Source organism: Paramisgurnus dabryanus, chromosome 14 (assembly GCF_030506205.2).
Source record: "Paramisgurnus dabryanus chromosome 14, PD_genome_1.1, whole genome shotgun sequence".
NCBI lineage: Eukaryota > Metazoa > Chordata > Actinopteri > Cypriniformes > Cobitidae > Paramisgurnus > Paramisgurnus dabryanus.
In genome coordinates this window covers 27560307-27577291 of record NC_133350.1, presented here as the reverse complement: position 1 = coordinate 27577291, position 16985 = coordinate 27560307, and the positions used below count along the sequence as shown (strand labels likewise).

Here is a 16985-nt window from a genome sequence, read left to right as displayed (position 1 = left end):
ACGGGAACAACACTCTGACCGAAACGCGGGATTTACATACACAGGCCATGTTTAAATTTCAATGTTTTTGGCCAGAAATACCAACTTGTTCACTTTGTCTAGTTTTAATAAGCTGGGGATGGAAGTGTTGGCTGCTCCCTGCGGTGCTGAAGACCCGCTCGGACGGAGTACTGGTGGCACATATGCACAGATATTTACGTGCAACCTATTGGAAAGTGCGGAGGAGTCATTGGGTTCGTAAAATAACAAAATTATAGCTTTTAAATACAAAATAGTATTTATGTAAAAATATATATTAAAATAAAAAATTGCACAACTCTTCTTAAGGGGAAGTAATAAAGTAAACTGACGAATAATAATTATATAATAACTAATAATAACGAAAAATTAAAATACCCCCCGCGCCTAACAATATCATCGTCCATCGCGATGGATTAACGCATAACCATCGTCAACTGCCAATTTAGGGGACATCGCCCAACCCTGTAGTGCAGATATGGTTAGATAGGAATGTGACTGTATTTGAATTCAGATCGAAATGTTTTGAGCCTTTAAGTTATGTTTTCTGCGTTTTCACATGTGTCATGACTTTCTTTTTTGTGCCTGTTTCACGTATTGGTTACTCAATTGTTTTTCCTTTATTCTTACCATTGTTGCTTGGGATTGGGGTTAGAATGACTTTCTGTTATGTAAAATGACATCCTAACCAAAAACTGACAAATAAACATATAAACCAATGCTTAAAATGACATCCTAACCCAAGCCCCCTCGTGCGAAAACAGCTTAAAAATCAGACGAAAACCACAAACCTAACTCCAATCCCAAGCGACACTACTTTGAATAAAGGAAAAAAATTATTAAGCAATACGTGAAACTGGCACAACAAAGAAAGTCGTGCTATCGACACGTCAAAACGCAGAACCACATAACTTAAACCCTTAAAACATTTCAAGCTGAATTCAAAAACAGTCACATTCCTATCTAACCATATCTTTGCTACTCACCTGACCAACGGTGAGCTCGAACTGCTTCACTGCAGAAGCTGCCTTGAAGGCTCCGGTTGAGGGCTTAAAACACTAACGAGCACTTTTAAGATGTCAATGGTCAAGAGTCTACCTAAAACAAACACTGATCACCACAATGATGGCTTAAAATAAAACAAAACTTCAACATCTTAGCCCAATAAGTGAATAGTGTTGTCTACAGAAATATTTTAACAGAAGATTGACAAATATTGTTTAATACAATATAGTATTACATTGTCATAACATTTGAAAATGATAGAATGTAACATTTCTCTAACATTCACAAAATCAAGAAACGTTCTTAAAGACACACTATGCAGTTATTTTACCTTAATATAACAGCTTCAAAGTCATTTCGATGGTAAACGAAGTCATAGTATGGCGAATCATCCCCCTGTTGAAGCTCGGGAAGGACGCCGCTACCAAAACCAGCAATGCAAGCTTGAGAAAACCGCCCCTGACAAATCTCGCGAGAATCACGACTTGCTTTACGGCAACGACGTCACACACGTTAGGCTTGTTCGACTTCGTGCAGCGCTGCAAGAACCGGCAGTCGGATGACGTAAAAGTACCGCGAGAATGATCCGAGACGGCACTTTGACGTCATCCGGCTGTCGGTTCCTGCAGCGCTGCATGAAGTCAAACAAGCCTATAACAACATCTGCACGCGCGCATTTGAGACGTGATGCTCGATGAGGGAAACAGCTAAGAAAACCCGTTCGGAAGAGAGTAGAAAGCGAAAAAGAGAATCTGACCGAGTTAGGAACCGGACAAGAGTTCCACTCGGTCAGGTTTTTACTCGTTGGCGTGAGCTAATAGACAGCCCTGGATGCAAAAGGGATGCTGATCTGGCAATCTTGTTGATGGACAAGTAAGTCAATCACTTATTTGTAAATTTGTTTGCGGTCTATGTTGTATGTGGTTGCGCTTGCTTGTAGTGTGTATTTTTTTACTAAGCTGTTCATTCATCCAGTGTTGATAATTAGACCAGTAAAATAACTTCAACAAGGGTCTAGCTAGCTTACGATCATAAGAGCATTTAGCAGACTTGCTAACAAACACTCGTTTCCCTTACATGTTTTTTTTGGCCATCTAAACTCAAGTGTTGTGTTGTGATGTGTACAGTACGTAGTCATTTGTCTAATTTCGATTTCTTATGGCCAACGAATAACGGCCAATGTTGTGAAATAATGCAACGTATACAATTAACTTTGTCAATGAATTTTGTAATGTTTACATTACAATTAAAAAACTAATGAAATTATACAGTAGACATAACGTTAGACTATAGACTGTTTACTTGTGATTAAGCTGCAATCTTGTAAAAACGTTATAAGCCAGCAAACGCGGTAGGCTACTTTTATTATTATATGCCTACTCTACACTTGGCATAAACTTCATATTATCCTTACCATCATCTGTAGTTTAGTAGACATGCAGTAGCCTAATATTTGTATGAAATTGTGAAACATTCCCTGGTCATTATCTTCGGAGTCCATCTTACGCCCAACACTATCCTTACAGGTACGTACAGAGTGGGCGTGCGAAATTACGACAGTTGCAAGTTTTCCCCAGTGACTCTAGGGGTCGCTGTTTGACAAAAACATCAAACTGCATGGAATGCCTTTAAAACAAAAACTGGACCCTTTTTATGTTGGCAGAAAACATTTTGGGAGCATTGGAAACATTTAAGGAACATTCTTAGAACTTTTCTCTGTTAGCTGGGAGATTGTTTGAAACATTTCCTCAATTAACACACTAACAAGCTGATCAACTGAATCAGGTGTTTCATATAAGGCGAGGACCTGGATCCCGGGAACCACTGCACTGGAGGACCTGTGTTTTACTTGATTTTAACTTGTTTGCTTGTTATTCAAAAAAGCTTTCTTTTGATAGTTATGACTCTTAGTGATGGGAGAAACACTATTTGAAGTTTTCAGAAACAGTGTTTTCATAACAGATTATCTCTTTGCAGACCCCTGCAACAACTACACTGTACTGAGAAATTCCAGAAGATCTATCAACTATTATTCTTCCTCCTCCACGTGTGACACCTCTGTCGGTTGGGATGGCTGGTATCGACTTTACCCTAATGGCCAGAGCGCTCGAATGCCAGAATCATGTGTTGCGATGAATAGGTGTGGTACTAATATCCCACTGTGGCTAGATGGTGGACACCCAAAACTTGAGGATGGAGTGGTCACCAGAGATGTTTGTGGTCACTGGAACAATGAATGCTGCTATTATCAGTCAAATCCCATTAGAGTCAAAGCCTGCACAGGTGGTTATTATGTCTATGAGTTTGTTACACCAACTTACAACTGCTCCGCATACTGCTTAGGTAATTCAACTTTATTAAATACACCCACCTATGAACAGATGAGCTGATCTATTGAATAGATACAGTGATATATACGGTATAAGTGCATTTATATCTGTTTATAAAGTAAAAACAGTGTTTAAAATGTACAGTTACACAAGTAGTTCTTGTAGAAACCATTATCTCCTAAATGTAAAATCATAGAAAAAGGTCATAACAACAACAAAGAAAACAAAAACGTAAATCAATCTATTAAAATACTGAAATCTACTAGACGAGCTGTGTTTTATGCTGTATGTGCTGCTTATTATTCAGTACAGCTTTCCTTAGTTATGACTCTTAGTGAAGAGACAAAAAATGCTTTAAAGTTTTTGAGAAAGCAATGTTTTTATTAAACAGATGATCTCTCTACTGACCCCTGCTACAACTACACTGCGCTGGACGAAGCTTGGAGAGCCAACAACAATTTTCCCTCCCCCTACAGGTGTGACAGAGATGTCAGTTGGGTTGGCTGGTATCGGCTTTACCTTTATGGCCAAAATGTTCGAATGCCAGAAACATGTGTTCAAACATTTAGATGCGGTACTGATATCCCACTGTGGCTAAGTGATGGACACCCAAAACTTGAGGATGGAGTGGTCACCAGACATGTTTGTGGTCACTGGAACAATAGATGCTGCTTTTTCCAGTTATATCCCATTAGAGTCAAAGCCTGCACAGGCGGTTATTATGTCTATGAGTTTGTTAGGCCAACTGTATGCAATGCTGCATACTGTGCAGGTAATTTCTTTTTGCCTGTGATTCTTATGTTCCAGTTGTTGTGGCTCTGTTCATTAACTCCATTTAATCAAACACTTTCAGATGTTGACAGCATAAACAAAACCTACATAAGTGTCCTACCAGTGATCATCACACCCGGTAACGATAATAGTCATTGGTATTATATTTCCACCATGCAAACTGTGCAATGCAAGTAGTTGTAGCGGGCCAGCATTCGTCAAACTTTTATGACCCCCTCCCCCACCCGGTGACAGTTGCTGTCTGACAGGTCGTTTTTATGACCCCTTTGACAGGGGGGCGGGACCATCAATCAAAATCTGTACAAGTTGTCAACTTTAGACAGAAAGTATTTAATGGTTTTATTGCCGGTCATTTAGAGTGATTGTTTTTCCTGAGTGTGTTTTATGTCAAGCGTATGGTGTCATGTTTAATGACGGCTCGTGTTTCGACATTTGCTGTTTATTGACATTTGATGTCAGATCTCAACCATCCTCCCTCCTTTGCACGCCCCGTGCGCTTCTCACTACTGACTGTCACACAGTGATGTGTGTGTTGTTGAATCTACAGTTTTGCAACATTAAAAGTTTATTTTAAGGCAATCACTAATCATATATATATATATATATATATATATATATATATATATATATATATATATATATATATATATATATATATATATATATGTGATTAGATGTAACTGGTTAAACTTAAAGCCGATATTTTCTATCGAACTAGTCTATTTTCTGTTCAGACACAAAGTTTTCTGATGCTGATATTATGTCAGTGTGTGTTTGTGTGGGGGTCGTGTGATGTAATCTTTGAAAGTTTATGACCGAACCTTTATTGGGGAGCAACAAGAGATCTCCCGGAATCAGTTTGGATGGAGCAGAGCTGTTATACTCAAGTCTATTGGTATGTATGTGTTTCGCTGTGTTCGTTCCAGTATTTTGTCTGATTTATTTAAAAACTAAAAATTCGATCTGGTATTGCAGCGAAATTGTCTAAACTGGTATTAACTATTCCTGGTAAATCGCGGAGAAGAGTGGTCTGAACAAAAAAGTCAGCCCGAGACTAGAACCTCCCGCAGCGTAACAAGGAAATCTTGGAACAAAAGAGACGCCGAGTGGATCGTGTTGTGCGGTGTGTATCTATATAATCCTGTTACAATAGATTTAAACAAACTGGTTTGTTTTAATATTTTCTAATAATATGTGTTATCTGTTTACAGATTGGATATCAGAGGCAAAGCGAGTATTGTGTGTACTATTGCAAAAATATATATATCGGATCTCCACGGTACGTTTATATTGCATAAGAAAAAAGTTGTTTTATTTAGATATTTGTCCTAATAACTTGTTTTTATCTGTTTACAGGTTAGGATACAGACCACAACGCTTTGGACGTATCTTTAAAAAAGAGAAAAATCAGAGACTTTTTGGATTTGTCGGGGGACATTTTAAACATTTGGGTCAAATTGGATTTAAAACATTTCGGATACTGGATACCTAGTTTGATTTGTCCACAGAGCTTGTTTAAGACGTTTTCACCTCATTTTAGGGTTTATTTTTAATTAAAGGCTTCTTAAAACATGTATGAAAATGTGTATATTATACAATGAGTCTTATATTGTCTGCTCTGACAAAAATAAATTATTATTTTAGATCTTAGGTCAAATGACTGCGTGTGTTTTATGTCAAGCGTATGCTGTTATGTTTAATGATGGCTCGTGTGTGACAGCTCGTGTTTTGGCATTCGATGTCAGCTCTCACCCTTCCTCCCTACTGTCTCACAAGCCATTCATTCACAGGGGTGCGTGTTGTAAAGCGAGTAAAGATTTCTAAAACCCAACGTGGGTAAAATAATTCCCCATTACGGGGGTCAAAAAAGTAAATGTTTATTTTAGATTTAGACAAATCATGAACAATGTTATAATTAAAACTTTTGTTTGTAACATCACAAGTTATTTAATGAAATATTCCGTATACGTGTATAGTTTAAGCAATGACCTGAGCCATATCCTTCGGCGCCGTCAATACTACAATATTTAGACGATAGTCTAAACTAAATAAAATTTTTAAACGGTTTCAGGAACTCCGTGAATCTTTTCATAACCTGCTCTATAGTTTCACGCGTATTAAAGATCCGGCGGTGCCTGACAAAGCGCCGGGTGTGTGTTCATATATGCCGTTTTAAATTAACCTTAATAAAACGTAATTCTGTCCACTATGGCAAAATAGGAGTTTATTTTAGATTTAGGGGAATCTTTAACCAAGGCTCTGATTAAGACATATGTATACGTGCACCGATGGTGACAGAGAAACTTATAGCTGACGTTAATAAACTTTTTAAATGTTTTTAAGACGTCTACAACTCATTTTAGGGGTTTATTTTTAATTAAACGCTTCTTAAAACATGTGTGAATATGTGTATATTATACAAAGAGTATTATATTGTCTGCTCTGACAAAAATAAATTATTATTTTAGATTTTAGGACAAATGACTGTGTCTATCTTATAAATACAACTTGATATATACGTTTGTTTTGTCAAGAGACTTTTTTAAAGTCACGCAAGAATAAAATCTTTTAGTTGTAATTGGTTAACATTAAATGTACTATTATCTATTTAACTATAAGCTATATTTTTCTGATCAGATATTTTTCTGTTTCTGATGATGGTCTTATAACAGTGTGTGTGGGATGATGATGGCTGCACAGCAGGTGGCGGGTTGTAAACTAGGATCTTTTTAAAACTGTAGTGGTAAAAATGTAATAGCACACTGACAAAAATAAAGCATTTGGTTGTAACAAATTATTTAATGAAATATTCAGTATGTGTATAGCGATGAACGATGTCAAAACCCCCGTAGGTCGACATTTCTTTAGACTAAATCCTATTTATTTTAAACTATATAAAAGCTGATTCGCTTCACGAGATCTGTGAAGCATTTCAAGCAGGGGGTTCTGTTCAAGCCATTAAAGATCGGGGGCTCCGGCGTTTACAATAGAACATACACGGATGCGGGGACATATGGGGCATTAAGAAACTTTTAAACGATTAAAAACATATTCATATCATCTTCTGGGTTTTGTTTTAAATTAATGACATCTTAAAACCAACTGGGAATATGTGTTTATTACACAATAAAATGTAATTCTGTCCGCCCCGGTATAATAGGGGGTTTATTTTAGATTTGGGACTTTCTTTAACCAAGTCTCTGATTAAAACACGTGAATGCGTGTACTAACGTTGCCAGAGAACGTGCGCTGAGGTGCTCTTATGACGTTAAGAACCTTTTTATTGTTTAAGACATTTTGACCCCATTTCCTGGTTTTGTGTCCGCTGTGGATCCCAACCTCTATGTGTTTATTATACAACAAATGCAATTCTGTCAGCATTTCTAGTTTAGAACGCCTCTGATTTAAACATGCGGGTTTTAAAATGAAACGGCCATGTGACTTTTATGACAAAAGCTATTCGATCTTAATTTTTTTGTTTTAACATCCAAAAGTTTTTATACACATTCCATAATTAAACATCAAGGTGTGTATGAGTAAGTTTATATCTAATGTCACACGAGCAGCACCAAATCGCGCTTGTGTCTCTGTGTGTGCATCCAGGCTGTTTATGTGGGGGCGTGTTTATGAGCCCGTGTCTTTGCAAGGTGTGTGTGCGTGTGTGTGTGCGTGTGTGTGTGCGTGTGTGTGTGCGTGTGTGTGTGTGTGTGTGTGTGTGTGTGTGTGTGTGTGTGTGTGTGTGTGTGTGTGTGTTTGCATGGTGGTCTATGATGTCTCTGTTTGTTACTAAAGTTTTGATATTAAGTCTGTGTCCTCATTGACAATAAGTAAGGGTTTTTAGATGTAGGCTTCATTACACAGATACTGATTAAATCATGTTATCCATTATTTGCGATTTAAAGAAACTTAAAAGGTTTAAGACATTTTATCTCACATTGTGGTGTTGTTTTTTAATTAATGTAACCTTAAACCCCTCTGTTATCCATTTAGGGAACAATAAAATGTTAGCAAATATTATTTATCAAAGTTGACGATGTTATAAGCCAGGATGTCACTAACGTGACAACAAACATTTATTTAAAGACAAAACATTTTAACAAAATTGCCATGGCTTACAGTGACACACTAGACTTAATAATAAAAATAAAAATATACTATTCGAACATCCTAACCTGATATTAGGTTAGATTAGGTTTAAGGTCAATCAGAGTCTTTAGCTTTACAACTTACAGCACAAACCCCCCCCCCCAATGACAGGATTTTTATGAAGTGGAGCAGACCCTTGGTATGCCTGTGGGGATAGGTTCAACTAAGGTCAACATCTATCAGTGCATAATAAGCAAACATGAAATTATATTTTACCTATGGTTTGTTAATGATGTTGCTAGGTTCGCGTATTTTTTCTGAAACAAATTTTTCTTTTCAAACTTAGTTAGGATACACATGTTTGTCGCCTCAAACACCTGATCAAAGTTTTTTCTTCGCTAGCGACAACTAATGTCTGAGATTTTGTAAATTCATCAGATGTTTCTTACTTGTGTATTTTCTTAAACAAACTATTCTTTTCAATCTTAGACAGTCTTCATACGTTTGTCTTTCGATAGTTGTTCATAGTTTTTCTTCGCTAGTGTCAACTCATGTCTGAGATTTGTAAATTTCATCAGATGTTCTTACATGTGTATTTTCTAAAACAAATTTATGCTTTTCAAACTTAGGTAGTCATCATACTTTTGTCTTTCGATAAGTTGTTCATAGTTTTTTATGTGGTAGTGTCAACTTATGTCTGAGATTTTGTAAATTCATCAGATGTTTCTTACGTGTATATTTTCTTAAACAAACATTTTTTTTTGTTTTCCAAACATAGTTAGGATACACACTTTTGTCGCCTCAAACACTTGATCAAAGTTTTTCTTCGATAGTGTCAACTAATGTCTGAGATTTTGTAAATTCATCAGATGTTTCTTACTTGTGTATTTTCTTAAACAAACTTTTCTTTTCAATCTTAGACAGTCTTCATACGTTTATCTTTCGATAAGTTGTTCATAGTTTTTCTTCGCTAGTGTCAACTCATGTCTGAGATTTGTAAATTTCATCAGATGTTCTTACATGTGTATTTTCTAAAACAAATTTATGCTTTTCAAACTTAGGTAGTCATCATACTTTTGTCTTTCGATAAGTTGTTCATAGTTTTTTATGTGGTAGTGTCAACTTATGTCTGAGATTTTGTAAATTCATCAGATGTTTCTTACGTGTATATTTTCTCAAACAAACATTTTTTTGTTTTTCAAACATAGTTAGGATACACACTTTTGTCGCCTCAAACACTTGATCAAAGTTTTTTCTTCGTTAGTGTCAACTAATGTCTGAGATTTTGTAAATTCATCAGATGTTTCTTACTTGTGTATTTTCTTAAACAAACTTTTCTTTACAATCTTAGACAGTCTTCATACGTTTGTCTTTCGATAAGTTGTTCATAGTTTTTCTTCGATAGTGTCAACACATGTCTGAGATTTGTAAATTTCATCATATGTTCTTACATGTGTATTTTCTGAAACAAATTTATGCTTTTCAAACTTAGGTAGTCATCATACTTTTGTCTCTACATACATTTGTTCAAAGTTTCTTGTAGCTAGTGTCAACTGATGTCTGAGATTTTGTAAATTCAACAGATGGTCTTACGTGTGTATTTCTTAAACAAACATGTTGCTGTTCAAACTTAGGCAGAGGTCATACGTTTGTCTTTTCATAAGTTGTTTATAGTTTTTATTTGTTAGTGTCAACTAATGACAGAGATTTTGTAAACTCATCAGATTCAAACAAAACTCATTCATTTCTGTAGTTTATGTAACACCTTGTCAAACTCTTAAAGGTAGTACTAACTGTTTAAAACAACAATGCAAAGTATTTTAGATTTACTTGATAAATCTTTTACATCAAAACAAACTAGGATAGCAATATGTCTGAATCTGTAACAGGTGATACCACCAATAGCGTGTTGTACATAACAAAGTCTGCAAAATAATAAAGATTGATTAGGTTTTTATTTAGTAAACCTTTTAACATAAAGTGTAGAGTCTTTTGTATGTAACAACAAAGATGCGATGAAACAACGCAAAACAAGAGAGGATGCGTTTGTTAAAACACATATAAATTAAGATGCATACATCTACAAATGGGGCAATGTTTGAAATAGTTTGCCCGTATAGCATCTAAATTCGGGACCAATAGATTAAAGACATTGCCCCATTTGTAGATGTATGCATCTTAATTTATATGTGTTTTAACAAACGCATCCTCTCTTGTTTTGCGTTGTTTCATCGCATCTTTGTTGTTACATACAAAAGACTCTACACTTTATGTTAAAAGGTTTACTAAATAAAAACCTAATCAATCTTTATTATTTTGCAGACTTTGTTATGTACAACACGCTATTGGTGGTATCACCTGTTACAGATTCAGACATATTGCTATCCTAGTTTGTTTTGATGTAAAAGATTTATCAAGTAAATCTAAAATACTTTGCATTGTTGTTTTAAACAGTTAGTACTACCTTTAAGAGTTTGACAAGGTGTTACATAAACTACAGAAATGAATGAGTTTTGTTTGAATCTGATGAGTTTACAAAATCTCTGTCATTAGTTGACACTAACAAATAAAAACTATAAACAACTTATGAAAAGACAAACGTATGACCTCTGCCTAAGTTTGAACAGCAACATGTTTGTTTAAGAAATACACACGTAAGACCATCTGTTGAATTTACAAAATCTCAGACATCAGTTGACACTAGCTACAAGAAACTTTGAACAAATGTATGTAGAGACAAAAGTATGATGACTACCTAAGTTTGAAAAGCATAAATTTGTTTCAGAAAATACACATGTAAGAACATATGATGAAATTTACAAATCTCAGACATGTGTTGACACTATCGAAGAAAAACTATGAACAACTTATCGAAAGACAAACGTATGAAGACTGTCTAAGATTGTAAAGAAAAGTTTGTTTAAGAAAATACACAAGTAAGAAACATCTGATGAATTTACAAAATCTCAGACATTAGTTGACACTAACGAAGAAAAAACTTTGATCAAGTGTTTGAGGCGACAAAAGTGTGTATCCTAACTATGTTTGAAAAACAAAAAAATGTTTGTTTGAGAAAATATACACGTAAGAAACATCTGATGAATTTACAAAATCTCAGACATAAGTTGACACTACCACATAAAAAACTATGAACAACTTATCGAAAGACAAAAGTATGATGACTACCTAAGTTTGAAAAGCATAAATTTGTTTTAGAAAATACACATGTAAGAACATCTGATGAAATTTACAAATCTCAGACATGAGTTGACACTAGCGAAGAAAAACTATGAACAACTTATCGAAAGATAAACGTATGAAGACTGTCTAAGATTGAAAAGAAAAGTTTGTTTAAGAAAATACACAAGTAAGAAACATCTGATGAATTTACAAAATCTCAGACATTAGTTGACACTATCGAAGAAAAACTTTGATCAAGTGTTTGAGGCGACAAAAGTGTGTATCCTAACTATGTTTGGAAAACAAAAAAAATGTTTGTTTAAGAAAATATACACGTAAGAAACATCTGATGAATTTACAAAATCTCAGACATAAGTTGACACTACCACATAAAAAACTATGAACAACTTATCGAAAGACAAAAGTATGATGACTACCTAAGTTTGAAAAGCATAAATTTGTTTTAGAAAATACACATGTAAGAACATCTGATGAAATTTACAAATCTCAGACATGAGTTGACACTAGCGAAGAAAAACTATGAACAACTATCGAAAGACAAACGTATGAAGACTGTCTAAGATTGAAAAGAATAGTTTGTTTAAGAAAATACACAAGTAAGAAACATCTGATGAATTTACAAAATCTCAGACATTAGTTGTCGCTAGCGAAGAAAAAACTTTGATCAGGTGTTTGAGGCGACAAACATGTGTATCCTAACTAAGTTTGAAAAGAAAAATTTGTTTCAGAAAAAATACGCGAACCTAGCAACATCATTAACAAACCATAGGTAAAATATAATTTCATGTTTGCTTATTATGCACTGATAGATGTTGACCTTAGTTGAACCTATCCCCACAGGCATACCAAGGGTCTGCTCCACTTCATAAAAATCCTGTCATGGGGGGGGGGGTTTGTGCTGTAAGTTGTAAAGCTAAAGACTCTGATTGACCTTAAACCTAATCTAACCTAATATCAGGTTAGGATGTTCGAATAGTATATTTTTATTTTTATTATTAAGTCTAGTGTGTCACTGTAAGCCATGGCAATTTTGTTAAAATGTTTTGTCTTTAAATAAATGTTTGTTGTCACGTTAGTGACATCCTGGCTTATAACATCGTCAACTTTGATAAATAATATTTGCTAACATTTTATTGTTCCCTAAATGGATAACAGAGGGGTTTAAGGTTACATTAATTAAAAAACAACACCACAATGTGAGATAAAATGTCTTAAACCTTTTAAGTTTCTTTAAATCGCAAATAATGGATAACATGATTTAATCAGTATCTGTGTAATGAAGCCTACATCTAAAAACCCTTACTTATTGTCAATGAGGACACAGACTTAATATCAAAACTTTAGTAACAAACAGAGACATCATAGACCACCATGCAAACACACACACACACACACACACACACACACACACACGCACACACACACGCACACACACACGCACACACACACGCACACACACCTTGCAAAGACACGGGCTCATAAACACGCCCCCACATAAACAGCCTGGATGCACTCACAGAGACACAAGCACGATTTGGTGCTGCTCGTGTGACATTAGATATAAACTTACTCATACACACCTTGATGTTTAATTATGGAATGTGTATAAAAACTTTTGGATGTTAAAACAAAATAATTAAGATCGAATAGCTTTTGTCATAAAAGTCACATGGCCGTTTCATTTTAAAACCCGCATGTTTAAATCAGAGGCGTTCTAAACTAGAAATGCTGACAGAATTGCATTTGTTGTATAATAAACACATAGAGGTTGGGATCCACAGCGGACACAAAACCAGGAAATGGGGTCAAAATGTCTTAAACAATAAAAAGGTTCTTAACGTCATAAGAGCACCTCAGCGCACGTTCTCTGGCAACGTTAGTACACGCATTCACGTGTTTTAATCAGAGACTTGGTTAAAGAAAGTCCCAAATCTAAAATAAACCCCCTATTATACCGGGGCGGACAGAATTACATTTTATTGTGTAATAAACACATATTCCCAGTTGGTTTTAAGATGTCATTAATTTAAAACAAAACCCAGAAGATGATATGAATATGTTTTTAATCGTTTAAAAGTTTCTTAATGCCCCATATGTCCCCGCATCCGTGTATGTTCTATTGTAAACGCCGGAGCCCCCGATCTTTAATGGCTTGAACAGAACCCCCTGCTTGAAATGCTTCACAGATCTCGTGAAGCGAATCAGCTTTTATATAGTTTAAAATAAATAGGATTTAGTCTAAAGAAATGTCGACCTACGGGGGTTTTGACATCGTTCATCGCTATACACATACTGAATATTTCATTAAATAATTTGTTACAACCAAATGCTTTATTTTTGTCAGTGTGCTATTACATTTTTACCACTACAGTTTTAAAAAGATCCTAGTTTACAACCCGCCACCTGCTGTGCAGCCATCATCATCCCACACACACTGTTATAAGACCATCATCAGAAACAGAAAAATATCTGATCAGAAAAATATAGCTTATAGTTAAATAGATAATAGTACATTTAATGTTAACCAATTACAACTAAAAGATTTTATTCTTGCGTGACTTTAAAAAAGTCTCTTGACAAAACAAACGTATATATCAAGTTGTATTTATAAGATAGACACAGTCATTTGTCCTAAAATCTAAAATAATAATTTATTTTTGTCAGAGCAGACAATATAATACTCTTTGTATAATATACACATATTCACACATGTTTTAAGAAGCGTTTAATTAAAAATAAACCCCTAAAATGAGTTGTAGACGTCTTAAAAACATTTAAAAAGTTTATTAACGTCAGCTATAAGTTTCTCTGTCACCATCGGTGCACGTATACATATGTCTTAATCAGAGCCTTGGTTAAAGATTCCCCTAAATCTAAAATAAACTCCTATTTTGCCATAGTGGACAGAATTACGTTTTATTAAGGTTAATTTAAAACGGCATATATGAACACACACCCGGCGCTTTGTCAGGCACCGCCGGATCTTTAATACGCGTGAAACTATAGAGCAGGTTATGAAAAGATTCACGGAGTTCCTGAAACCGTTTAAAAATTTTATTTAGTTTAGACTATCGTCTAAATATTGTAGTATTGACGGCGCCGAAGGATATGGCTCAGGTCATTGCTTAAACTATACACGTATACGGAATATTTAATTAAATAACTTGTGATGTTACAAACAAAAGTTTTAATTATAACATTGTTCATGATTTGTCTAAATCTAAAATAAACATTTACTTTTTTGACCCCCGTAATGGGGAATTATTTTACCCACGTTGGGTTTTAGAAATCTTTACTCGCTTTACAACACGCACCCCTGTGAATGAATGGCTTGTGAGACAGTAGGGAGGAAGGGTGAGAGCTGACATCGAATGCCAAAACACGAGCTGTCACACACGAGCCATCATTAAACATAACAGCATACGCTTGACATAAAACACACGCAGTCATTTGACTTAAGATCTAAAATAATAATTTATTTTTGTCAGAGCAGACAATATAAGACTCATTGTATAATATACACATTTTCATACATGTTTTAAGAAGCCTTTAATTAAAAATAAACCCTAAAATGAGGTGAAGATGTCTTAAACAAGCTCTGTGGACAAATCAAACTAGGTATCCAGTATCCGAAATGTTTTAAATCCAATTTGACCCAAATGTTTAAAATGTCCCCCGACAAATCCAAAAAGTCTCTGATTTTTCTCTTTTTTAAAGATACGTCCAAAGCGTTGTGGTCTGTATCCTAACCTGTAAACAGATAAAAACAAGTTATTAGGACAAATATCTAAATAAAACAACTTTTTTCTTATGCAATATAAACGTACCGTGGAGATCCGATATATATATTTTTGCAATAGTACACACAATACTCGCTTTGCCTCTGATATCCAATCTGTAAACAGATAACACATATTATTAGAAAATATTAAAACAAACCAGTTTGTTTAAATCTATTGTAACAGGATTATATAGATACACACCGCACAACACGATCCACTCGGCGTCTCTTTTGTTCCAAGATTTCCTTGTTACGCTGCGGGAGGTTCTAGTCTCGGGCTGACTTTTTTGTTCAGACCACTCTTCTCCGCGATTTACCAGGAATAGTTAATACCAGTTTAGACAATTTCGCTGCAATACCAGATCGAATTTTTAGTTTTTAAATAAATCAGACAAAATACTGGAACGAACACAGCGAAACACATACATACCAATAGACTTGAGTATAACAGCTCTGCTCCATCCAAACTGATTCCGGGAGATCTCTTGTTGCTCCCCAATAAAGGTTCGGTCATAAACTTTCAAAGATTACATCACACGACCCCCACACAAACACACACTGACATAATATCAGCATCAGAAAACTTTGTGTCTGAACAGAAAATAGACTAGTTCGATAGAAAATATCGGCTTTAAGTTTAACCAGTTACATCTAATCACATATATATATATATATATATATATATATATATATATATATATATATATATATATATATATATGATTAGTGATTGCCTTAAAATAAACTTTTAATGTTGCAAAACTGTAGATTCAACAACACACACATCACTGTGTGACAGTCAGTAGTGAGAAGCGCACGGGGCGAGCAAAGGAGGGAGGATGGTTGAGATCTGACATCAAATGTCAATAAACAGCAAATGTCGAAACACGAGCCGTCATTAAACATGACACCATACGCTTGACATAAAACACACTCAGGAAAAACAATCACTCTAAATGACCGGCAATAAAACCATTAAATACTTTCTGTCTAAAGTTGACAACTTGTACAGATTTTGATTGATGGTCCCGCCCCCCTGTCAAAGGGGTCATAAAAACGACCTGTCAGACAGCAACTGTCACCGGGTGGGGGAGGGGGTCATAAAAGTTTGACGAATGCTGGCCCGCTACAACTACTAATGCATGTAACACAATGAGTTGTTTATAAGTTTATAATATAGATAACGGACATCTTGGTTTTCTTTCTTGGATCATATTGATTTGTTACATGGCTGAAATTTGTATTTATGAACTGTTTCAGGATTAAATATAACACAGCTCACAAATTGCACGGTAAGTTGACAGATTTTTTAGCTTATATCTATATTCTGTCAATTTAAAGAGCACCACAAATACAGTATAATAATTCAGACATCACGGAGGTGAGACATTAAATGGTCGTCTGAACATTATTTTGTTAAATAGTTTGTATAAAAGTGGATTTCACTTCACACTATAGTTACAAGTCAATGTTTTTCCTTTTATTCATATTTTGCTAATAATTTGAGTGACAGACATCGTATTTCATTTATTACTTTCTCTTACATTTTTTCCTCTATTCTGCTGACAGTACAATATTAAAGTATTTTTTATTGACAAGATGAATATAGATAATTGAAACAATTGTATAGTGTACATTTTAGAACCTTGTGGGAGTGGGACAAAAAAACTCTAGTATAATGTGTCCTGTTCATTCACTTTTAATGATTTTTTTACTCTGTATAAAAGCAAAAACAATAAACTGTATGATGTCTTTAATATTGAGAAACATTA

At 34.9% G+C, this 16985-nt stretch overlaps 2 long non-coding RNA genes across 4 annotated transcripts; one reads left to right on the top strand and one right to left on the bottom strand.

Moving 5' to 3' along the window:
* Positions 1–4821: 4821 nt before the first annotated feature.
* On the top strand, positions 4822–5795 carry LOC141280716 (uncharacterized). 2 transcript variants are annotated; one of them, XR_012335009.1, is made up of 4 exons: positions 4822–5040; positions 5121–5268; positions 5357–5424; positions 5502–5795. It is a non-coding gene; the product is annotated as an uncharacterized lncRNA (long non-coding RNA). The 2 variants fall into 2 exon arrangements; XR_012335008.1 differs by having other exon boundaries at positions 4822–5268.
* Positions 5796–15038: 9243 nt separating this feature from the next.
* LOC135719267 (uncharacterized) lies at positions 15039–15863 on the bottom strand. 2 transcript variants are annotated; one of them, XR_010521051.2, is made up of 4 exons: positions 15644–15863; positions 15416–15563; positions 15260–15327; positions 15039–15182 (listed from the first exon to the last, which is right to left on the bottom strand). It is a non-coding gene; the product is annotated as an uncharacterized lncRNA (long non-coding RNA). The 2 variants fall into 2 exon arrangements; XR_012335010.1 differs by having other exon boundaries at positions 15416–15863.
* Between the last annotated feature and the right edge of the window lie 1122 nt (positions 15864–16985).